Source organism: Athalia rosae, chromosome 5 (assembly GCF_917208135.1).
Source record: "Athalia rosae chromosome 5, iyAthRosa1.1, whole genome shotgun sequence".
Lineage (NCBI taxonomy): Eukaryota > Metazoa > Arthropoda > Insecta > Hymenoptera > Athaliidae > Athalia > Athalia rosae.
This window is the reverse complement of record NC_064030.1, coordinates 14078157-14104634: the sequence shown is the minus strand read 5'-3', so window position 1 is coordinate 14104634 and position 26478 is coordinate 14078157. Positions and strand designations below refer to the sequence as shown.

At 40.4% G+C, this 26478-nt stretch overlaps 1 protein-coding gene across 7 annotated transcripts in view; it reads left to right on the top strand.

The window, feature by feature from the left end:
- LOC105684361 (latrophilin Cirl) overlaps positions 1–26478 on the top strand; it is a 108264-nt gene that overhangs the window by 9610 nt on the left and 72176 nt on the right. For 6 of the 7 annotated variants that reach the window (XM_020851367.2, XM_012397651.3, XM_020851364.2 and 3 more), the window contains exon 1: positions 21036–22721. The exons of the other annotated variant lie outside the window; for it this stretch is intronic. The gene's annotated coding sequence lies outside the window, so the exon portion shown is untranslated. Of the gene's footprint in view, positions 1–21035; positions 22722–26478 lie in introns of those variants that run through there. 7 annotated transcript variants of the gene reach the window in all.

Below are 26478 nucleotides of genomic sequence, written 5' to 3'. Positions count from 1 at the left end.
TCAAAAGTTCGTACAAGTGTAATTTAATATATATGTATATATATGTAGAGATATGTACTTATTGTATATTATTTACGTAATTACGAGTGTTCGCGCTATCGAGCGACATTTGGAATGACACTAAAGTGACGTTTATAGCCTCTTGTCACACATTCGCGGATAATACATATTCATTATCTACAATAATTGTACATAACGCACTGCAACGTGTACCACGTATGCGCGAATTTTATTACACACCCTGTTTTTTTTTTCCGCTTTTTTCCCCGCTGCCTCCTCAATTTATCCGGAATTTTTTTTTCTCTCCGTTACAAAACTCTGTAGATACGCTTCCCTCGCATTTGTCTGCTGTTAATACCCGTGATTAGCCGATAACAATTCTTACATTTGTATCCAATTTCGCATCGTAATTAGCGAATTGATTTACGTTTTCTTTTTTCTCGGCGCGAATTCTGACGATTTTTTTAACGACCTTCTTCGATGACAGTGATTCTCGGCGATGTGGAAAAAGAAATAAATCAAATCGGTCGGAAAACTGAAAAAAAAAGACTTACGAATTTTTTGGATTCCGAGCATACACTTTTTGAGCTAAAAGAATTTTCAATTTTTTTTTTTTTTTCTCGTCTCTACGGATGATCAATGTTTCCTAACATCTTCGAAGATTTATATAATATTTATAAGTCGCAGTAAAGAGGTCGAGTATGTTCACATATGTAAATGAAATCCGATTCGGTGATATATTTTTGGAATTTTTTTTTCCACGTTACCCCATGGAACGTGGGCACGGTGAAATTATACGTGTATTATAATTACGTTGAAGTCGGAAATGATAAAACTGTCGATATAATTATTACCTATAAAACTATAATTAATACGACATCCAGTCTCTAATTGGATTGTAAAACTTGACGCACGACCAGCTCATTTATTGCACTTATATTTTTATACGTATCTATACGAAACCGACCTAGGTGTAGGGAAAATATGTGTCTATTCACCGTTCATACGACAATCCCCTTAGGATTCTGAAAATTCTATCTGAAAATCGTATCATTAGTTTTTCGAAACGAAATTCTTGTATAATCGAGACGAGAGAAACTGGTACATTCCCGAGCGTGAAAAAATCCCCTACGATCCTTTTCGTTGTCCCTGTTGCCGAAAAACTTCGAAAAAATCTTTTCATTTTTCTATTTTCGATCAAGGTATGCGGAATTCGGAGAAATGAATAAAATGTGAAAATAACGTAACGGTTTGCAGATTTCATTTGAAATTCGAAACGCGCTCGCTATTTTTTTCGAATCTTTTTACACCGGGCCTACCCAGAACATGCGAATGTTCGGGTGAAAGAGGAAAAAAAAAAGAAGTGAATATTGTAGGCATTTTCTCTTCGGCCCGTTCCAATGCCACTTTGTATATTCACGTTCGGTATGTATATGTACACTGCATTTTATATATACGAACCATCCATATGCAGTCGGAACCTCGAGGTAGCGCACATGCACATACGGGGGTACCTGCGGGCCACGTAACAGGTACATATGTACTTTATTGTATGTATATTTACCGCACATAGAGATTTGCAATGTATGTATATATGTATATATGGGGGAAGTTGGTTTCATTCGCGATTTGTCCGGGTCAAGAAACGGTATCGTTTTACCTAGAAATCGAACCTTCGGGCGAGCAATTCGTTCCACTACCATCGGGCGAATATCGTGTGCATCAAGAATCGAACACCCAAAGGGGGGAAACGAGTGGATTCCACGTGTGCGGTACACGTTACGGCAAGATAGATTTATTGCACTCCTGATGCGAAACGCGCGTGATCGGAAATACGCCAAAATCTACCCGACCGCTTGATACACCTCGGTCACAATTTTTGTACGCCTTGTTCGTCGTGAATTTCACAACGTCCCCGAAACTCTATCAAGATGTGGAAAAAAATGCTAAAACATTGTTTGAGAGATTTTTTCACTTTTTGCTTTGCTGTCCCGGTGAATTCGTACGTAGCCAGCATTGACGCCTGGTCAGATTTGCTGTAGTCAGATTATACACTACGCACGAAAATTAGCGAGCCACTCTGTTTTGGCTCCAAAAAACACCCGATTTTGGAAATTTCCGACTGCTGAAAAAATCGGGGTAAAGAGTCGAGAGCCGAGCATGTCGGAACTTGGAGCTTGACTTTTCGGAAGCTTTGAGTCGATTTAGATGATGTGTTGTTGCTCACGAGTGAGACCCTCCTGATTCGACTCATGTCAGAAACACGGAGTGAATTTTTGACTTTGAGAAGGTGCACTGGAAGTCTGAGTTGTTGTACTCGAATTTCTTCGATGATATTTCAGAGTTTGGAGTATCGACTGAAAATCACGTTTCCTCAATGTTTGGTACAATTTTTTTGCATGAATTATGCGGTGCTACGAGAATCATGGTCCGTAGATTTTTGATCGAATACTTACCGAACCACTCATGGTATCAAGGGTTTTTGAAATCATTTTTCATTCTTCGACTTTCAAAAACTCTATTGCAGTATTACCGTTGACCTGAGCTGAATTTTGGAAGCTCGGCTAATTTTTGAATGCGACCCTTTGCATTTCGATGCGGAAGCTAGGACTAAGGATAATTTGGGCGTGCATACATTTTGTGCTCACCAGAGAGCAGAAACTCATGTTTTGTCAATTCGATGGTATTTCTTGACGCCATGAACGTTTCCGGCACGCAGTCTCAGGAGGTGTATGTGTGTATGTGTTGGTATGTTTGGAAAGATACTGATTGCAAAATTTATCAAGGTTCAAAGTTCCGGGTTCTGATAGTTTTGGGGATTCGAAATTACGGAATTTCGAAGTTTGAAATTTTGACTGCTCGAAATTTCAGAGTTTGGAATAAGAAAGTTTGACATTCTTAGTTTCGAATTTCCGAAATTCGGAAATTTGAAATTTGGAAATTGAGGCTTCGGAAATTATAAGTTTTGAAGATTTCAAGTTCTGAAATTTTGAGTTTTCTAATTTTGAGAATTTTTATGTTTTGAAAATTTTGAGTTTTTGAATTTTGAGTTTTGAAAATTCGGAGTTCTAGACCTTGGAGTTTTGAAAATTTTGAGTTTTGGAATTTTGAGTTTAGGAATTTTGAGTTTTATAAATTTTGAGTTTCGAAAATTTTGAGTTTTGGAATTTTGAGTTCTTAAGAATTTTGAGTTTTGAGAATTTCAAGTCTTATGAAACTCGAGTTTCCAGAATTGCGGAAATTCCAAGTCTTCGAGGATTTGCTCCTCATTCCATCGGAATCGTCTTCAATTCCGTCGAAATCAACCCAAAATGCTCCAAATTTGATCTGAAATTCGTCAAATCGCACAGAATTTCGTCAGAATCGCATCAAATTCTGTCGAAATCGACCCGATTGCGTCAAAATCACCTCGAATTCCATCGAAGCTCGTCGAACGTCGTTGAAATCGCACCCGATCATGCCAGGATTGCCACGAATCAAGTCGGAATTTTTCCAATTCTGTTGCAGCCGCACCAAATGTCGTCAAAACTGCCTCGAATTGCATAGATGTCACCCCGAATATTGTCAGAATCACACGAAGTTGATTGTTTCTTCGTACCGAATTTTGTCAATATCGATTCGGATCGGAACTTCGAACCTTTCGATTTTCGTAACTTTGAAGTTTCCAAAACTCAAAATTTCCAAAACTCAAAATTCAAAAACTCAAAATTTTCGATAATCAAAACTCTGAAATGACATCGAAAATATTCGAATACAACTCAGACTCTCGGTGCACTTTTTTGAATTCAAAACTTCACTCCGTGTTTCCGACATGAGTCGAATTTGGAGAGTTTCATTCGTGAGCAACAACACATTATCCAAATCGGCTAAAAGCTTCTGAAAAGTCAAGCTCCAAGTTCCAACAAGCCCTGCTCTCGACTATTCACTCCGATTTTTCGGGCAGTTATGAGGTTCCAAAATTGGGTGTTTTTTAGAGCTAAGACAGAGTGGCCCGCTAATTCCTGTGAATAGTGTATTAATGCTAGGTATCTGCATTCATATGTGGGGTATACATATACCTATACGTTTGTTTGTAGATTTAGCTATAGATTTCCAAAATCACTGAAAATGTGGAACGAATGAGCATCAGCGATTGCACGGGAGTATTTTACATTTCACGTTTCGATTTTCCTTTGTTTTGTATCACGGTGTGCGCTTGAATGTCGGTAGCTCGAAAATTCCGCTACAAAGTCCCAATAGTGGTGTCGATTGGCACGTAGCCATCGCCCATTATTTCTAAACAATTGCACCGTCCCCGATCCGTGCCACCTATGTACGTACCCATCGTACCACGGTGGAAAACGGAACACTCGATACCCCGACACCCTCGTTTTTCTTATACAACTTTTTCAACGTCACGCAGATTCGGATACAGTAACGATCTGGTGCAAAGCTTCGCTCGGCCATTGCGACCCAATTATTAACCCCTAACTAGACTGAAATACCCCTTTCATAACCTCTAAAATTTCACGCCCACTGCGACCGTGGCACCCATATAGTCGGTGCGCTATTGAAGAGGAATCAGAAGTCATTCGATCGGATATTCGCATAATTTTTATCTCTCTTCTTTTTTTATTTCTCGTGCGGAATTCAGAAAATTTATAACGAGATGAGAAAGCCATCAGCTCATTTGTTTTCAGCTGGAATCGATCACTCGAAAAAGTGATGGCGAACTCAACCTAACCTCATTCTGGAATTGAGAAAAACTTTCTCTCATCAGATCGGCTATTGGAATTGCGACTGATATTTTTGTATCGTTTTGCGAGCTCGAAATTATTTGTATAGTTTTTGTATATGTATAAGTGCGTTCGTTTTTCAGTACATAAGCGTACATACATATGTACTGTATCGATCAATTCATACCCTGCGAATTTTCGCATGGATCAGGTAAAAAGGGAAAAAAGGGAAAAAAAAGGAAAAGTAGAACGCGCATAGGAGGTAAAATTCCCCTGGGTACAAGAGTCGAATAAGAGACGAATTGGGAGTCAAACCAACGAAGTAAAAAAAGTGAATAAATAATGAATAAATAAAACAAAGAAGCGAAGATAAGGTATTTCTATAAAATTGTTTTGTTTTTCATCTAACCATATATGTACGTAATATGCATCATCGACGCACATATTTTCATCGCTCTACTTTATATCTTCGAATTCATCTGCGATTTCATATTTTCTCTTTTTTCCTCTTCATTTCTCGATTTTTTTCTCTCGTTCTCGAAATTCATCGAATGCAAATTTTGCAAAAATCGAAATCAATTGTCCTGATCGCTACTGAACATATCGTAGTTTGAGGTGTGTCTTCGGAGTCCATAAAAAAATCTGACGTGCGGAAAAAAAAAATTGGAGACAATTTTCCAAGACGTAGTTCAAGTGTAAAGCAAACATACGGTATGAAATTCGTTTCGACACGCGTCACGGTGCGCCGGTTACACGTTCGAACGACCGCCGATGCGTGTCTATTTTTTCGTCAAATTCTTCCCCAGTTTTCGATTCTTCACAAACAATTATCCCGCGGTAGTAACGACCCTGTGGCACATCAGGGCCGTCATATATTTCGAATTTGCGCGTCGCTGGTGCAACGTTTCTACACACGGTATCCCAAAATTACTCTCACCGGATGTGAGAGTGGCTAGGGGATGCGATTCTGAGACGAGAAGTCCTTTCGTGTTTTCGCACCTGACGAACAGGTGGCGCGATATTTGACAAAAAAAGAGAGCCAATCAGGAGGGCGATTCGGACAAATTCAAATTTGCCGCCATCTCACCGGCGCGAACGAGCCGACGCAGTGCCCGATCTGCCCATCTCTTATTTGTCGAATGTCTCGTTACCTCTTCGTCAGGTGAAAAAAGGCAAAAAAAAACCTTGCATCTCAGAATTGCATCCCCTAGCACTTCTCACAGCGATTGTGAGTAATTTTGGTACACCCTGTACGAGAACAATATTTTAATTATGATTAGTAATTCGGAGAAACGCAGAGTTGGGTAAAATAATAACATACATAATTGGCGTATTATATTCGGTATCAGAATAGCAAACAAATACTGACACATATGTATGATACATGGATATTATGCGTAACGTATAGTATTACATGACGTTCTATTCAAACAGACGGGCCGACGGGCGGACGTCGTTGTTATCGCTATCGTTTACACAACTCTGTATTATACATAAAATACGTACGTATAACATATAGTTCGAATCGACCCACCCATCGCTCAAACACGTGAATAACGTAAAACAAAGGGGGCCGATATAAAAACCCCCTATATACTGCACTTTTCATCCATCTCTACGGTCAAGTGGTCTATTTTTTCTTTATCTTTTTTTTTGTCCAATTTTTGAAAATTCTCCCTTCTGTTTTTGGGTGGATCCGAAATGAGGATTCAACGCGCTGTGAAATAATACGAGAAATTCGTAGCAAATTACTCCATTTAAAGAAGAAAAAAAAAAAAATGACCATATCGACAAGGGAGGAATCTGTAGTATCGAGAAAGAGAATGAGATAGAGACTGGAAATGGAGTGAGATAGAAACTGAAAAGCAGATGGGGACGACGTTGAGGTATATAAGGGAAAATTCGAGTTCGCAGTGATACTCACAGCTCGTGAAGCCCAAGTGGTACGTGAAGTGAGTTTTTGAGGATGAAATAGCAAAGTATCCACCCACCCGTCCAACCCCTTCGCACCCCCGCGACCCCTCGTCTTTTCGTCTCCCTGTATACCATGAAAACTCCAATAAGAGGATAGGTAGGTATTACTTATACTAGTTGTTGATGGCGCAACGCGAGCGAGCCCGGAAAAAGGATGGGGGTTACAGTCCTGCGGGAAAAAGCTGAAAAAAAAGGACGAACCTTGCAGGATCCTGCTATAAAAAAAAAAAAAAAAACGACAAAGCGCAATTGCTGAGAAAAATCAGAAGATATTGAAAAAATTTACGAATAACTTTTCCGAACTCCGTAGTCTTCTTTTTCTCCTCCTTTTTTTGAAATCGATTTTCATGAATTCTGTTTCACTTTGAAAAACGACGCTCGCAGGATGTCTGGAAAGAACAGAAGCTAAGTCTTTTCTTCAACTTCTAGGTTTTTTTTCGCTCCAACTAGCAGATTTTTTCAAAGCTCTTGATTCTTCTTTATCTTTCGCTCCGCTCAACTCGTCATCGATTTTTTGACCGAGCTTCAAAATTCCAATAGAGTAAAAAGTCAAGATATTGTCAACTCGTCGGTATAATGAGGAGTGAAAATTCTTGTATCGATATTTTTGTATTTTCGAACAGCGTGAGCGATGAATAGCGAAGGGGAGGCGTATTGTGAGATTCAACTGGAACGCGGGAGGTCGTATAAGTAGAGCGAGAAAAAGTAAAAAAAAAAAAAACAAAAAAAAAAACCAGAAAAAGAAATGGGAAAAAAAAACAACTAAGAAAACAGAGGAGAAGTTAGGAGGAAGGGGGAACGCTGTAAGTAGGTAGGAGAGATAAACTGCCTCGTAATTTCCTTCTAAACATCGCTAATTGTAACGTTGACCCCTTAAATCTTTCGGGATACTATCTGCCCCCGAGAGTTCTGCCTCGGCGGCGTTCGTCCGTAAATATGTTTCCACTTCGCGTCAGTTAGTGTACCGCAGGTAGACGTAACCTGTACGCAAAATTTATCTCACGGATATAAATTTGTTTCTGAACTTTTACTTTTTCCACGTCTCGTTTCAGTCCGACCGTATAATTAGAAATCTCAATAATTACCCACGGTCGTATACGGGGATCTGCTTCGATACTGTATCACTTCATTTCAGATCACGTACAGTTGGAAACCGAATGGACGGAAAAGAAAATTCTTCCACGTTTCATTTTGATTCGCGTATGTTCAACTTTAACCTCTTTTTCAGAGCACATACTTCTTTCCTTTTGTTTTTTTTTGTTTTTTTTTCATTTTCGGGCTTTACCGTGCGTTACGTTACATGGGAAAAAAACTTGCTATATACATAGTTGCTAAGAAAGATGAGGGGAAAAATAAATGAAATGAAAATGACGAAAAGAAAAGCTACTGAAAAATGATGCGAAGCAAAAAAAAATAAAGTTTAGAAAAATAAAGGGAAGAAAAAAACTGCGGAGAAGAAAGGAAAAAGTGCCGTGTGCTGTATGCTGCTGCAGCCTCTTCGTTGCAAGCCGGCTTAGAAAACTGCAGCACTTAGGGAATGATATGCTGCTGTTGACGTACCATATATATTATATGTATATGGTACACTGCAGTGTTCGGAAAGTTTTCTGTGTCAAATTCCTGCCGAATAGTTTTTTTTTTCTTTTTCCTTTCATTTTTCTCTCCTAGTCTTCAGTATCTCATTTTCTCACTCTCAGTTCGGATATGATGTAATGAAATGGAAAATAAAGAAGAAAAATATAATCGTAATTTCAAAGAAAAACGATTTTGATCTGGAATAGGTGTTTCAAACTTTCGGGAATCTCTCCGCCATTTTGGAATATGTAGAAATGGAGGAGAGAAAAATGATTTTGAGGTTAGAAAAAAGTCAAACATCGATGATTTGTCGTAAAATGCCTTATATATATTATATGTATTCGCATTACTCTACGACTTTCACATTTCTGCTGTTGTACGGTACGTTAAAAAGAAAGAATGAGAAGAATAGAAAAAAGTTTGAGGAAAAAGTCCTAATGCACAGGTACATTTCGTTTCTAACCTATCTTTCCTACTCTCGGTCGTAGTGAGGAAAACGACGACGACGACGACGACGGCGACAATGTGAGGGAAATGAAAAATGAAAAATGAAAAATGAAAGAAAGTAAAAAGGAAATGCGAGAAAAAGCGTAGAAAGTAGAGACCAGGAGTCAAGGGAACGGAGGATTCTGGGGCGGCGGTAGAGGGAGAGATTAAAATGGAGCGTGTTCGAGGTTTCAATCGGCGTAATGGCGAGATCCGCACGGGCGCCAGAATGTCAACCAAAATCCAGAGTGCTACTGCCTTTACTATGTACTACACAAAACATATACCGTACATGGTATGGGCGCAGGGCACATAAAATCCCTACAACCCGCTTCTATAAATATCTTCATTCGAACGCACACCAACTTACACGTGTTGCACGAAATCGTGTGAACGTCACAAAAATTTTTTTTTTTCTTTCTCCACAATTCGTGCATCGATATTCCACAGGATCGGTGTGATCCATCCGTCAGGTCGCCTATTCGGTACCCTGGAAACAAATACTGAAGCATAAAAAAATCACCCCCAATTTCGGGGATAACTTTTTTTTTCACCTGATATACCAATTGCGAACGGTTTTCAGACCGATCAGTAAACAGAAATTGCGACTGTTTCCTTTTCCTACGACATTCAAAAATATTTCTGCGACAAAAGAATGTATTGGAATATCAGGTTTGCGGGGAGCGGATTGCAGGTATTTAAAAATTCCACGCGGAGGCGGAAAGGAGGGTGTAATTTTTGCGTCGATTTTTTCCGAATACGAAATTACATCCGTTACAGAATTTATCTATTTATTTTTGGAATTCGGATTTCATCTGTACACGTAGAGACGTAGACGTACGTGTGCGCCTATATATTTACCGCTAATTATCATCGTTCGATTATGAATTGTTTGATCACCTGAAATGTCCAATAGAATTTACGGTCTCGATTTACCGATTTCGCCGGAATGAAATGTACACGTACCACCGCGCAAGCTATTTTCCTAAATTTATTTACAAATCAAGATACATGCATCTCCCACATACGAACAGACACGGATACATAGGAAAATGCGCCGCACGTAAGCACATACATATACGGACTTTACATAATGTAAGCTCACTTGTTTTCCGACTAGTCCCGACGCTTGTTTAACAACGAATGAACGTTGCGGTCCGTACTTTGCATCCCTCGCATACGTTTACCGGCCACAAACACGTAATATCGAGAGCATCGAACCAGACGGACGTAACCCTCATTTTTCGGACGTTCAAGAAATTTCCGGCACAAGGCCGTGTCCTCCGAAAGTAAGCGGAGAAACGAGAAAAGAAACTTCCCGAATGGTTCGAACAAAAATTTCGAAACCAAAAAATTGTAGACTGTATTCTCTGGTCATCGCGTTCCGGAAAATTTATGTATAACGTGAGTGCACGCGCGTGGATTGGAAAAAAAATTATTTCAGAAATTTTTCACCGTATACTATAAATTCTGTGTGGATGAACAAATTGATTGAACAATTCCCGGTGTGTATTCGGTTAATGAAAACATTGTTCAAGACCACACAGCAAATGCAAATTTACAAAATCGTATACACCCTGTGTGTAAACATCATAAATAACGGCGTGCTAATTGCAAGGGTATAGCGAAACACGAAAACACATCGGGAATGTTTTTATTCGTTTCCTTTTTGCATTTTGTCTATTTTTTTTTTTTTCTTTCTTCCACTTTTTATCTATTCATTCATTTTTTTGGTGGCACATTGTTTTATTCGCCAACGATATTCGTGCTCTGGGAAAAAAAGCATTTGATTCCACGATTTTCTTTGCCTTTTTTTTTTTCGATTTAAAACTCTTTTTTCATTCATTTTTGTGGTTTCTTTTATTTTTTCGTTGAACCATCCAATGATTGGTTGGTCGATATTTGATACGCCAAGAATAGGGTACGCGTGTACGAGGTTCCCGAATTCCTGTTCGAATAGAAAAAAAAAGAAAAAAAAAAAAAAAAATCGCCCGGAGCACCTGCCACCATGAAAATCGGTATAGGTACGTGTAACGTAACCTACTTTGGATTTCCTTGTCCATGTCTCTAATCACCTCCTGAATCGAATCACGTCGTTAGGACTTCAAAAGTAAAGTTTAAGGGCGTCGAGGGTCGCGATGTGGAACGCCATAAATACGTTCGTATGCCCATATATGAATATAACAGTCAAAGTAATTTTCAACACCGCGTTTGAAACTCACTCAAGCTCGTTTGGATCGTTCGAAAAAAAATTTCTAGCCCCCGTCTCCTCGGTCTGGACAATTCCGTTTGACAATTTTCAGATAAAAATCTTTCATTCTTCCCGTTTTTGTTCCCCCTTTTTTTGGCCTAATAGGTCGAAATTATATTACGACGCGTTCTAACCTCAAATTAATTGTCCGCTTCGTATCAGGTAATTAGAAGAGCTGGGAAAATTTTTAACTGCCGTGCGGTGCGATCAACGTCACAATATTTGAACAACTTCATTTCTAGCTAATTCACCGTAGAAATTAGAACTAGAAAACGTGAAAAGATGGTTTAATGCTCGCTTTCATAATGTGTCACTTTTTGTCTTTTACTTTTATTACGTATCCTTCTATGCTTCTAGTTTTCTTCGTTTTTCGTCAATTACTGTATACCGTGGGAATTGTTACACGATCGTTACACGGACGAAAAATGATAAATGTCCTTATCTAGATTTCCAAAAATGAAGGACAGAGAAAAAAAGATGTCTCGCCGTCTCGTTCTTGACAATTTTAATCGGCGGCCATTTTCCTTTTTTTTCAACTACATATATCCGTGTAAAAATATTCACAATAATTAATAGATTTTAGTTCAGGTATTCGTTGAGCGATGTTTTGCGATGGGAATTTTTCGAACATTCAGATAAAATTCATGGAATATCGAAACGATTTTGAAAAATGATTGAGAGCACGTAAATTGGAATTTGTGACGCACAAAACTTTCGTATCGTTGAGTTTGTATAGGTACCTGAATGTAAAGGGTAAATTATTAGATAAAAAAAGGAGAAAAAAAAAGGGAAAGAAAATAGAAAAATGAAACTAGGGTTGGAAATTCACTTTTAAATAATAAATCTGTTCCCTTTGTACCGGACTTATTGTTAGTGTAATGATATACCCATCCAACTACCTTGTACGATCCGGTGAAGGCGACTTCTATGAATAAATCTAAAAAAAAAAAAACTAGGGCGTAAAGAAAAAAAAAAAAAAGAAGATATTTGCAATATATTCCAGGGATCCGTGAATCGCCCTTATGTATATTACAGCTATTTCCGGTTTCCGTACCGCACAAAGCGGCCAAGAAAATTACCCCGCATTTCGTCTTTTATTGTTGAAAGATCAGATGGAATTTTTTATACGCTAATATTCACTTTTCAGAATATAGAAACGTTCGAATCAACTTCATAGCCTAGAAAATATGACGACGATCGTACGATCCTACCCCATGTGCAGCACATTTTTGAAAACTGGAAGAAAAGAAAAGACCGTAACCTACCGTTTTTCCGAACCAATCATATTTTCAGAAAGCGTTCCGTACCTGAATCTATTTTTCTAAAGAAAAAAAAATTAAAAAATTAAAAAGAAAAACCGCGTTCCGAAATCTGCTTTTTCCAGATTCCGCCGAAGTAGCACAGCGCGTGTCGACGAGCGGTGGGGAGAGGGAGGGCGATTCGTAGGTTATGTGGGGCAAAAATTGACCCCGAAATTGACACCCGGTAGATCAAAGTGATCCGGGTACGGGCCATGAGGGATTAGGGCGAATGTGAACTTCGGTATCGCCGGGCTCTCGGAGAATTATCGTAGTAAATCTGCGGGCGTTAACGGCGCCCTCTTCTCTCTCTCCTCTCGACGACGCTACACGAGCGAAGGAAGAACTCGCTCGAATCGCGTAGCGCGAACCGTGACACAACATTGTGCACCACCGTTCCGAGAACAATACGCCCCTTTTCTGCTTTCGCCGATGCGAACAATTCCACCTAGCCGTACCTCTTTTCTCCTCCTCTACTCTACTCTCTTTTCCCTCTCCTCATCGCTTCTCACCACACGAATTATATCCGAAGCTACAATACGGCACACTGTACACACCGGTACAACATACATACATATATATATATATATATACTCATATTTTATATAAAAGAAGCTCCGCCAACCCCCGTGGAGTCGAGTCGAGTTGCGAGTTGAGTCGCTCCGCACCGTGTCTGGTCCCATTTCCGAACCCTGCATCAAAATTTTCGCAAACTTTTCGCTTAATTCCGTCTGTGCAGCTCAGGGTTACGTACGAAACTTCGCGACAATCACCGATTCATTCTTCGTCAACTGTACGTATCCAAAGAAAGAGATAGAAAAAAAAATGAGAGGATCCTAAAGTTACGTCATCGCGAATTTCTTTTTTTTTTCTTTTACAAAATCATCTTACCCCATCCAGTATGGCTTGGGATTATTTTTTTTTGTACTCTTGTATCATTTTCTCTTCTTAAAAGTGAGAAGAAAAAAAAAAAAAATTTTCTTTCATTCAGACGTTGTCCCCCGCTTTGTAGGAATCTATGGAACGTTTCACCGGCGCGGTGAACTTCAGACTGTTGAAACGACGGATGTGTTTTTTTTTTTTTTTTTTTTTTTTTTTTTTTTTTTTTTTTTTTATTACTACTATCATTATGAGTTGAATACGAATTTTACAATAGGGTAGCTAGGTAGCCAACACCCAAAATTACGCCCAAAAACGCCCCGGGTATTATTCGTTCTGTTTATTACAAATACATGGGGTGACCCCCCCCCCCCCCCACCGAACAAAAAAATGTAATATAAATAAATATATAGACGTCATATGGGTGTGTATTTTGTACGCATATTGGTAACGGCTTCGTCTGTTCGAATACAAAATGGATGCACATAAAGAACTTTGAAGTCTGAACCCTGCCGAGGGAGGGGGGGGGGGGGGGGGGAATATTCTTGCGTCGATCGCAACCCCTATTGCTCAATTTCTGCAACCCAAAATTTCGTAACAGCTGTCATCAAAAATTTTACACTCCACTATTCCATGGCATTACGGTGGCGTTACTTATGGGGTATTTATATACTTACGTGTCAAATATCCTCGCTGATCCCTTCAGTTTTTCTCCGGGGAAAAACTCGTCGCTTTTTTCTTTTTTTTTTTTTTTTCCAACTTCCGTTCCGGTGGTTCGAATCGCGCGCATATGGATTTTGGGTACATACATAAAAAAAAGAGTAAATCAGCGAATGAGAAAAAAATCGCCGCAGTTATCGCGCCTCTATTCTTCGCAGATAAGAAAACGTAGACTGGCGGCCATTTTTTTTTTCTTTCTTCTTCTTCTTTTCCCTTTGACACCGTCTTCTCCGATAACGTTGCATGCACTTAGCGATCGCACGCGTGTGCAATAACACGATCCTCTGGGCTTCCGCGCGTAAGTTTTGTTTTTTTTCTTTTGTTTTTTTTTTCCATTTCTTTTCCCCCCTTTTTGTTTTTTTTCGACGAGAACGAAAGTAGAGCGGGAAAACGGTGGATAAGGAAAAGAATGGGAAGAAGGCGAGATAAATGGAATTTATAACGTAAAGAGACGAGAAGAGGATCGTAAACACTTTCTTAGATAACGAACGACCTTCCGACTTCAGCGTTATATACACGTATATCTGTACGTAGATTTAACCTAGGTGTACATATATATACGTATATATATATATTTACAGGTACATACATACACCTGGCGCTTGTGTACCCCCCGTACGTACAGATATGTTTACAAATACATATGTAGGGTAAATACGTGGCATTATTCCGCGAAGATCCAGAGTTCAGACGTTGGTGTTGGTACGTGTGCAGTTGGGGTGTAGTTAATTATTCAAATTTCGCTTCGCCCCCCCCCCCCTCCCCCCCGCCCCCCGACCCCCGCCATCGCTGCCTCGCTTTCCATTCCCTCGGTAAAGCGCCAACCCCCCTCCCCCCCCCCCCCCCCGTACCCGCTGCTATACCACCTCGTGCCATTCCGGCACTGCCGCCGCCACCGCCGCCGCCTCTTCCTGGTGCCACCGCGACGCGCACGTGTGCCACTCAAAATTTACGCTAAATTTACATACCTGAGATGCATACGCGTACACCCCGACAACCCCGTGTGCAGTAAATGGAAGCGCGTGTGCGTGTGTTTGTGCGCGCGTATATGTGTACGACACACGGCTCGAATCCGGAGGTGGCGTAATTTTTTCCTTCACTTTTAACGAACTTATTTTCACATCGGGTGCTAACCGACGTCGCGTAAACGATACGGGGGTAAAGAAGAGAGAGAGAGAGAGAGAGGAAAAAAAGACGGACTTGAAATAGTCCTTTTTCTTATCCTCGTTTCTCCTTTCAAAGTCCTCTCGGAGTGAGAGAATTTCTTTTTTGTTCTCTCGTCTTTTTTTTTGTTCAAGAAACAAAAAAAAAGGATCGAAATAAAATAACAGATAATTATCATCGTTCCGCGAAGTGACACGTGATATCGCTCCGGAGAATGACGAGAGTTCGGGGGGAGGAGGGGAGGAGGGGATGGGGGAAGAGTGGGGGGGGGGAATCGGGGTGGTAGTTTGCGTGACATGTGCAGGAGGATAATCCTACGAACGAACGAACGCGAAGTGACGTATTTAGAGATCGATCGCGGTATTGGAAACAAAAAGGTTGTAGAGCGCCGGGGACGTAGGGGGGGAAAAAGAGGGGGTACTGGGGGGTAATAAATAGTACAGCATCCGATACTCGTGACCGCGACTATCTTCCTGTTGTGATCTACAACGGGCATTAATTCAGTTTGCTACGTATATACGCTCGTACAGATATAGATATATATATACATATCTATATATGTGTGCGTATATGATGGGCATGCATTTCCCCACGTTATATGGTTGCATACCTATATACGTATGTGGGTTATATACTTTTGCCGCATATATACATACCTGCGGTATTTGTTGGTATCGGCATATCGGCCGAGGTATCAACTCTATATTGTACGAGCATAACCATCTGTGCATCTCTTTGTGCACATACACGAATATTTTACATTTCGAACGTTTCTCTCGCTGATTTTTTTTTTACGATTTTTCATTTTTTTTGGTCTTTTTTTTTTCTTTTCTTTTATATTTATGCGTCGATACTTTTGTGCAATCCGTCCGTCGATACCGATAACTTTCAAATCTCGTTCGATTATCGCGATACAATTTTCAAATTTTCAAACTTCTCTCGAATCGATTCTCTCGTTTGTACTCTTTCTTTCTACTTTGAGCTTTCTCAGAATTTTTTCCTTTTCTATTTCGCGATTTCTTCGTCTCATTTCGCGAAATAGTTATTTTTCAATCGACCGAGCGCGACCGCGGCGAATCTGGTTCAGTTTTGCTTTTTCGCCCCCCGTTAGATTTCGTTTGACCTAGAGACACAATTGCATTTATATACACATGTATATATATATATATATATATATAGTACATATGTAAGTGATTTCGACAGATGGTTCGGGCAACAGCCTTCCCCCTTCCATTCGCAGACGTTTATTATTGTATAAGATTTATATAGTTCGATCATGGTCGATCTATTTCGTTTAGAAAATTCGAAAGAAGACATTCTGAACGACGAGCGTCGATTTTCCAGCCACATTTCATATCCCCTTCCGTTTCGAAGAGAAAAAAAAAAAAACACATATCCGTTGGGATGAAATCCTTCACGACCAATCCAGGGGTTCGGGTTCCAGATCCTGGAACAAAAAAATTGGAATGTCAATTCATTTTTTTTATTTTCCTATTTAAAAAGAGTCGAGTTTCTCATTACGGTAATTTTCGTATCTCATTAAAAATTGCATGGCATAATCCAGAGTTTAGAAATTATGAAATATTGCGAACATGGTGTCAATACCAGTACAACGAAAAAAAAAAGGGGAGGAGGGGGGGGATAGCAAAGGGGGGGATCGGCGCTGCAGTGGACCCTTCATAGGGTTTACGTCGGTAGCAGGAACAGCGGCAGATTAAATTTCCCATAGCCAAAATCAATTAACCGTAATGAAAGTGTCGCGTTAATGAGTAGCGTTGGTGAAAATACACGGCGCATTATATCGTACGCGTCAATGTGCCGCACATAATATAGAAATTGTGCGAATATATACATATATACATATATATACACGTTGCCGAGGTAATCATGCAGAGGCTCTAAAACGTCCTCTGCGCCCATAATCGAAATTCCTCCCACCTCCCCCCCCCCCCCCCCCCCCTTATCGCCCCTTTTCGCAAACATCGCGTTATCTACACCATCCAGATCGCGCGAGAGAAAATCAAAATTTATTGGTAATGAGCAATTTCCCAACGTAACCTCGACGCGGCGAACAACGACGACGTTTTTATTCCCCCCCCCCCCCCCCCCTTCCTCCCAAAATTTAACAAGATGGCGAACAATTCAGTTCCATCAGTCGCCGTGTCAACGACGGTAACAATAACAGTGACAACGGCCGTCCTTGTAATTTCTTACTCCGTTTGCCTCCCTCAGTTTTCCATGTGTCGCGAAACTTCGCCCTTCCGCAAAGTACGTTATGTATTATACATGTAATAATTCATTACACGTTACGGGTACAGTTAAACGCCAGAGCTTTGAAAAGCCTTATCTGTAATAAACCGCCAGCTGCGCATCTCAATTACCTAACCAAAAACACAAAACGCGTTACGAGTGCGAGACGTAATATGCGGGTAACGCGTCATAGATTCATTTTTATCAAGAGCGGAAACTCGATGAAATTGCGGATCGTCGAACTTCTTAGTACAATTCCCGAGCGCGGCCGTTCGTCAATTTCAATGGGTTTCGGTCCTCTGTAAAGTTTTTCTTCGGCGCCCCGGATTTCCAACAGCGCACGGGTCGTTCCCCCTCTAGATTTTCCCCATTCCTTGTTTCCCGCCCAGGATTTTCCAGCTCCTAACGAAACGGAACGAAACGAAACGCAACGCAACGTAACGAAACAAAACGCGCGGTACGGAGAGTCCGGGACCCGGACCAGATCCTTGCCTGCCGGACTCTCCTCTTCCCTAAACTCGGAGTACGAGGCGTCAGGACGTTCCGAACGATGCCGATGGCTCCCTAAGGACTCCCTCCGCATAAAACCGGGACTCCCCAACGCCCCGGTTATACCACCGCCACATTCCCCCCCTCCCCCCTCCCCCCGCCAACCACCGTCAGATTGAGCGTCGAAACGTGTGTGTATATACGTGTAACCGGCACCTCGTACGCGTACGCACACGCTGCCCCGTACGAGAAAAAAAGGAGGAACGAATCCGAAGAAAAAAAAAAAGAAAAGAAAAGAGAAGAAAAAAAAAAAGAAGGACGGAAAACGAATGTATTCCGACCGTGTCACGACTCTAGTGTCTACCGCCACTGCCGTCAATTGCACCCGACTGCACGGGGGGAATTTTTATATATATATTAACCCCCCTCCCCCCTCCCCCCCCCTGTTCCCCGTCCTTCCCTTCCTGCCGTTCCGGGCCCTTCCACCCACGGCCACCCCCGCGACTAACAAAAGTGATAACTTCATCAAACGTGACTCGTATACCACATGTGCACGCACGCGTGCGCCCCGTTCTTTACTGGATGTGGAATAATAAAGAGCCCCGTCATTCCGGCGAATGTTGAGCTAATTTTTTTCTGAAATGGATGATGACGAAAATTTTGTTTAGGGAGGGAAGGTGGGGGGTGCGAAAACACACGCGGGATTTCGCGAAGAATGGAAAGCTTTTGGGTAGGTGGCGGGTGGAATTTCAACGACCTTTTCGCGGAATCTGAACGGCGTCGCGAGAAGGGAGTCGGAAAGTGAGCGGAAAGGAACCGAACGAGCAATGAATAATTACAATTAGCAGTGCTAATGACGAGCGAATGAGATGGAAAAAAGTGAAATGGAAAGATGGTATAAAATCGTAACGAAATGCGGGTAAAAACTGCGCTACAAGGAATGAGAAGAATCGGAGAACGCGTCATTTGGTTGGAGGCGTGAAGCGTAACTTTAATCTATTGTGAGTCGCTAAGTGGTAACAAATTGAGCGACAAAGAGCTGTCATCCAGTTTAATGGGTGTTGGGTGCCCGGTGTGTATATATCTCTCTCTGTGTGTATATCGGTAGGTTATACCGTCGAGTACGATTTCGCATAACGTTATCCGAATGCGCGTGTGCGGAAATAACAAATAACAACAACGAGACCTTATCAACAATTACGAAAAGAGTGTTTTTTGCGTCGATTTCGCCTGCGGCCGAAGTAAGTCGGGTGATGGTCAGAGGTCGCGAAATCCGACGGAATCAATTTCTCACTCATCGGTATCAAGGCCGCTCTACTCCGCGTCAACGATGTTCACCTCCCACGAAAATAAACGAAGAGATACGACCGCCTGTTTCGCGAAAGCTCTTCATTGACTTTTTTCATGGATCTTATTCGCTTCTCCAACATCGGCGTGCGGAGTACAGAGCAAAAAACTGCGGGCGATAACTCAACAGCTTCGTTGGATCGATCGATTCATTTCGCAGCTCAGAATACCCCGGAAGGGAACTTCCGAAATTTGAAGAACGTATTTTTCGAGCCCATCGCGCGGCTGTTTCTTAACGTACTCGAAACCGTCGACTGTAACGGATCGAGATATACGAACCTTTTTTGCTTTTCGGAGCGAGAAATTCGCGATCACTAGACGGTTCGATCAGGTGTGGATTTCCGCGACATTTGTTTCATGCGGAATCGTCACTTGTCCCACTTCCATCGTTTGATTCGAGTCGAATGTGCTCGCCCCTTTTTATTTTTCCCCCCATCCCCTAGTCCCGCGTGTGCACGGAATTCTGGAAAATTGATTCTTCGATGGTTGATCCTCGCTTACGAGAAAATGAAAGAGATTCTACTTTCTGCACGTTCACTTTCGTTCCCGTACGTATTTCACTCGTCGTAGGATTGCGAAAAAATCCATCAAAATGCTCGAAAAATGCTTCGCGAGTTTTTTCGCCTAGCATCGCGCGCGATTGAAGATCTCGCAACTCTGGTTCCTCCGTAGGGTCCTAAGTTGCATTAAAAGTGCCAGAATTTGAAAAAACGCGAGTCCTCAAGTGGTAGAAAATTGCCAACGGGATGCTCGTCGCCTGAGTCAAACGCACGAAAGTGCAGTTGACTAGAAAACAAAGCAAATTGCACGACACAAAATGCCGACTGGATCATGAAGGTCAAAAAAGGAGAGTGCCAAGATCAGGTACTTCACCTGTCCAAAGTCCCAAAGGACGGCAAACGGATCGAAAGTGCAGTTTACCAACGAATCGCTCAAAATCGAAGCAAACCACGTCTGACATTGAAGTCACACTTGGTCAGAAGCAACGTGCCGTCAAAATCATCGGCTTTACTTATCGGCGAACGAAGTTCGTGGACCGAATCCAACCGAAGGAAAGTGAAGTCGAGTGGAGCACGCGAAGTGATTACTTGGCAAACGATGGAGAGAAATGTTTAACACCAACTTCCAAATAGATCGATCGTACCAATCGGTTTGTAAGTGCAGTCGGCCGACGGATCGCCAGAAATTGAAGCGAACCACCTGGTCGTAGGAAAGAGCCGTAAAAGTCGGCGATTCCGCGTATCCAGTAACCGTTTCGAGAGGTCAGAAAAGGAAGTTCATCGACCTAATCTGCTCAACGAAAGCGAAGTTGAATGAAAAATGCTTGGAAACTTGGCAGAATGACGTGGGGGGGAGGGGAGGAAATGTTGAATACGAAATACCAACTGGATTACATGCGTATTCAGAGGTCAACGGAGCGTTGATCGCGTTCGAATGTAGATAGGTAGTACACGTATCCGTGTATCCACCACAAAAACATTTGAACATCGTGAAAGCTGTTCGGTGTTGGTAAAGGTGTAGAGATACAGTAATACAGCGTATAACTCATAGGTATATCCTTGAAGACGGTGTATCCATCGCGATGGTTGTGTAGCGAATGCGGCTCGCGGGAAGCCGGGGCACTGGTCAGGGGTTCTCATGCGAAAAAAAATAACAGCGGTTCTCAACGTTTGACGAAAATTGTTTTACTTTTTTCCGTACAAACGTTGAACGTGGAAACGGAGGCCGGCGGGTTCGGCCGCGACGCGACGTCGGGGCGTCGGGGCGTCGGAGGGGAAGGACACTGACGTAGCGAACGTTTGTCGGTGGGGGTTTTTGAATGGAGAAGGGATGAAAATTGGTATGGTGGGGGAGGACCGGTGGCTTTGATCCCCACCAAGGGTTAGTTTCTCCGCTGACGCCGTGAGGGACGGATCGGGAGATCGCGTTTTCTCTGATAACGATATATATACGGAATAAAACTATATATGTATTTAAGTTGAACGGAGTCCGAAAAGTTCATTGAAAACAACGGACGAGAAGAAATGAGAGAAAAGCAACGCGCGTCCCGTCGATTTGGAACAGAAGGGGAGACGAGAATTTAAAAAATTTAAATAACCCAGAAAGTGATTCATTCCAATAATTTAAAACTACGAAACCCAACTGTTCGGTGCGGTTTCCCTAATCGAAAATAAACCATCCAGACGATATTTGAAATCCAAATTTTTCTTCTTCCAATTGTTGTTGCGATAATTACGTCGATTTTAATATTCGGACGAATATCTCTCACGGTCATCGTTTTACACGTTCTCCAACTTTTTTAGTTTTTAATTTTTTTCCCACATTTTTATCGCCACCTTTTGCCTGGACCGACGTTGATACGAAAATCGTCAACCGCGTTACTTTGCCACCAAAAAAAAAACCTTTGGTGTATTTCATTCCACGTATTCTTTTGACCTCGAATGTCACAGGTCTATAAATAGGGAAAGTGAGATAGCGACACTCGAGTGATTGATAAAAAATACATACTCGAAATGACGTATTTAATCGCATCGATATACGATGTTATTTAATATCATGGAGTTACGCGAGTTCACCAAATCTTGACGATATACAACGTCGACGATCCTCGTATACGATATCAAAGCAATAACACGAAGTACGAATAAATATTAAACGAATCGCGGTGTCCTGTAATTGTTACAGCTCGAGTTCGTACAGTACCTCACAACACGGTACATTTTACATAAAACAAAAATAAAGTAAATCATTTTTACTTCAGACACCGAAGAATATCATCACGAAGTGTGGTATTCGGTAGAGTGCTTTTTACTGTGGTTCTCATTCCTATTTCTTTTGCTTCCTCGTCATTGATAAAGAAAAACAAAAAAAAAGAAACAACCATAATTCTTGTGTGCTTTTGTGTGTGTCCTCGTTCGTATCAAAGGAATAGTAATCGACAACGTAGTAACGACGAGAAAGAAAAAGTAAAGTGTAATTTTTGATAACAGTGGCAGATTAAATTTATTTGTTGCCGATCTTTATTTTCGAGAGAACTAGTGGTTTTGAAGTTCCTTAACAGAGTAAATCAAAAGTAAAGGAGAGTAAGCGTTACTACAAGTAATTGAAATCACGAGTGATTTGTTTCGTTTTACTTGGAAGTAAAATACAAGTGGAATACAGAAAAAAGTGTTGGCAAAGCTGGGATATACCTACTAATGATCATGATAATAGTTAGTGCTACTCTGGAGTCTATTTAAAAGTTACTTTTGTTACTGTGTTTTACATTAACATCTTACTTCTATATTTTTTCTTCTTAATGCATTCAACTCCGTACATATCTTCCGTTGGAATAGGGTATATAAAAATTGTGTATGTTTACGTATAAATTTTTCGATGGCGTATTTGCAGTAAAGTTACTGCGATTACTTTTTTGTGGTTCCTGTTGTTATTGTTGGTGGTGTTGTTGTTTTACTGTGAAAAAGAAGAATATTTTTTGTGACAGTGGAATTCAGTTTTATCTATATTGATAATCAATATTTTTTACCGCTGTACGAAAACAAATTACAACAACGGAAATCCCACTTCGATCAAGTAAGTCCCGCTCATAGTTTTGTCCCATATTTGCTCATCCGTGCGTTATTCGTTATCGTAGAAAATCGTTCGCGATAACGAGGAAAGTAACATTCATCGATTGACGTGGAAATGAGAGGAAAAAGTGAGGAAAGTTACTTACTGATTGTCATTCATCGACGACATAAATTGTCGCCGCAATTTACTTCAGAGATGCAACAAAACGGCATTCTCCCTGAAACTTACTTGAAAGAAGGAACAAAATGACATTCTCCTCGAAATTTACTTGAAACATGGAATAAAAGTAATTGTTACTGAAATTCGCTCTGATTTTTTACTTCAATCTTGCTTTAAAGATGCAACAAAATGACATTGTTCCTGAAACTTACTTAAAAGATGCAACAAAATGACATTCTCCTCGAAATTTACTTGAAACATGGAATAAAAGTAATTGTTACTGAAATTCGCTCTAGTTTTTACTTCAATCTTGCTTCAATGATGCAACAAAATGACATTCTCCCTGAAACTTACTTAAAAGATGGAACAAAACGACATTCTCCCTGAAACTTACTTAAAAAATGGAATAAAAGTAATTGTTACTGAAATTCGCTCTGATTTTTTACTTCAATCTTGCTTCAAAGATGCAACAAAACGGCATTCTCGATGTAACTTACTTCATGGATTGAACAAAATTCTGTTCAAAAAACCAGAATAATGTTTCAATTACCGTTTGGTTGAATTCTTATAAATAATTTCGATTGATCGAAACTATGGTGCATCGAAAAACATGAATGCAACAAATATGACGGGGTGTTTTGCTATTCTCTTTCCGACAACCGATGCATAGAAGATGAAGAATTGCGATCGTAGAAAAGTTTCTGTCTCTTTTAGTTCCGATTCGATTGACCAAAATTAGTCAAACGAAATATTGTCCTCGGAGTATCTTGTTGTTTTCGGATCGCCTTAGTCCGAATCTTAATCGCAACGACAATTATTATGTCGATCGGCGTTTGAACTTTACACTTATTGTCCGCGGTGAGGTGTAATATTGTTATTATTATCATTATTATTAATGTTACAACGAACCTTTCGTGGAACGCTGGTCTGCCAGGCAACACAGATAATAATCAGCGTCGGATAACTGCTATACAGAAACTGTAACTTGATACTGCATCAGCAACAACTTCACATTGCTTTACCAAACTTGCACCGTATCCGTCGCGCGACGCGTAGGTTACAGAAGACCATGGTGAATTTTTTCGTGAAAATTCATTCGAAGTTGTCCAGTCTACACGGCTGAGTGACGAATTCTTTGTTCAAAATCGAGTTGTGATTTTGATTTTTCGTTTTCGTTGGAAATTTTTCGTGTCAAACACTCGAAAAACTTGTTTCTTTCGAAACGACAATAGAAAAATGATTTTGGATCCGATGTGTCGCCGAGTGAGCGAACAAATTATTTTTTGTGTCTATGGGATGAAGTTCGTTCGTTGAAACTTTTTCGGAATCAACCGCATGAGATTTTTGTTAGTTTATAATAAAATTGACAAGTTTTGCTCATCCGCTGCGACTAAGTTAGGAGAACACAAATTTGTCGAACAGATTCAATAAATTAATTCCCAGGTAATTACTTCACTTCGTTCTCGATACGAGACTGGTTTTTCCAATCGACATGAAACCTGCGAATCGACTTGACAAAACAATCTTTTTAATCAAACAAACAATCTATTTTCTCTCCAGCGATATGGTTGCTAACATCGATTGTCGTCGTCGTTACGATTAGCTTTATTATTGAAACTCGACATCAGACACACGATATTATTATCCGAATCCAAATCCCACTTGTGAATGTTTGTTTCCTTTTTCCCTTTTTTTTTTTTTTTTCTTTTACAATTCTCTTCAAAGGCCCGGAGTCTATGGAGACTAACGACTTTCTTTCTCTCGGTCTCTTTGTTTTTACTATTGGAAGCCCTCCATTATAACGAATTATAAATCTATAGCATTTCTACTTTCGTCTCGAGCGATGCTAGAGCAGTTAAATTTTTCTACTTTCCTTCTTTTTCCCTTTTTTTTTCCTTCATTACGCGCGCAAATCTTATTCTTATTCTGCAGAATTACTCTTCATATTCTTGCCCTTCTTTTCTTTCATCTCGATTTTATAATTTTATTATAGTTGCTGAAAGTTTTCTCTTCATTTTTTCTCTCTTTTTCCGGTATACAACCTAAGCTGCACCTTTTCTGTTTCGTTTTAATTTTATCTCGTCTCGTTTCGATGTTACGTAAATTCGTTTCTTTTATTTTTTTCTCTTTCGGCTTTTCCCCCGCACCTTTAGCTGCACTGTTAATTCATGAAGACTTTAAACGAACAATCGGATATCTAATTGGTCCGAGTCGTTTTATCTTGATCATTATAAGTACATTGTTGCCAACCGTTAATTTAGAATTGATGCATTTTAATTTTCAAAATCTCGCATGAATCGTATAGAGGAGAGAAGAGAAAACCGTAAATCGACGTGCGGAATTTATGTTGTAAGGTTTTCACGTGTAGGTTCAACCTTCTCGCGGGTCGTCGAGATCAAAAATCCTCTTATACCGTGTTACTTGATTTTTTTTTTTTTTTTGTTTTGTTTTGTTTTTCATTCAGTGTTGGTTTCTGTCTATCTCCGCGACGTGGGCGTCGAAATGACGTAATAGGATCTAGGTACACTGCGAGGTCGGCTTAATCTCAGTTTCTATAGAAAGTAAATATGTGAACATTGAAAAAGAGATTAGAAAAAAAAAAAAAAAAAAAAACACACGTACACAAGCGTATCATTTGTACAGTTACGTGGCGTGAAATGACGACGGATATTTCATATTTCGAACCGCACCCCAAGTTTCCTCCGAAACTTTATCGAACATTTTCTATTTTTTTCATTCGATTCCCTTCTCGCAAATAACCGGATTCCGAAGCCGTTCTGCATACACAGAAACGGAAACAAGAGAAAAGCGAAAAAAGAAAAGAAAAAAAAGATGAAAAGTAAGGTCACTCGCTTGTTCGATTTAAGTATATCTCGCGTTACGTAACTGTATCGCATCAAAAAAGAACATGGAATAAAAAAGAAGAAAAAAAAAGAAAAAGAAAAACGAGAAAAAACAGCGCGATGCTTTCTATAAGTAGGAAAATACTACACAACGGATGAAACGACGAACAAGAAAATAAAACAGGATCGAAAAGAGAGGAAGAAAAAAAAAAAACTGACCGAGCTCGAGAGAACAAACAAACAAAACGTAAAAAAAAAAAAGGAACAAAAAATTAAAACAAACAAACGCCTGTGGGGTCGAACTTACTGTGCTCATTTTTTTGTTTTTTCATTTTATTTCTCCTAGTTCCTCGCTCTGGAAAACCTCCTTTAACCTTCTTCCTGCATCCTGCAACTTCTATCCCTCCTACTCCTCATCGTTTTCTGCTCTTTTTCCGTTTCCTTTTTTTTTTTTTATGTTTCATTTATTTTTCTCCCTCTCTTTCTCTCTCTCTCTCGCTATTTCTCGAACTACCGTCGGGTGGATTCTTTCACTGTGTTTGAATGTTTCATAGTCGGTTGTGCACCGGCAAAGAGAGCCTTTAGGGAAAATGGCGCAGGATGTGTTTCGTTACTCCTGCTGCATTGACTTCTTTTTCTCATTTTTTATATCCCCGTCTCGCTCGCTCCATGCCGGTCCTCAATCCTCCGGTCTTCTACTCATCCACTTGTGAACTAGATCGAGCCCGTTTCGTTGCTCTGGTGAAAGAAAAAAAGGA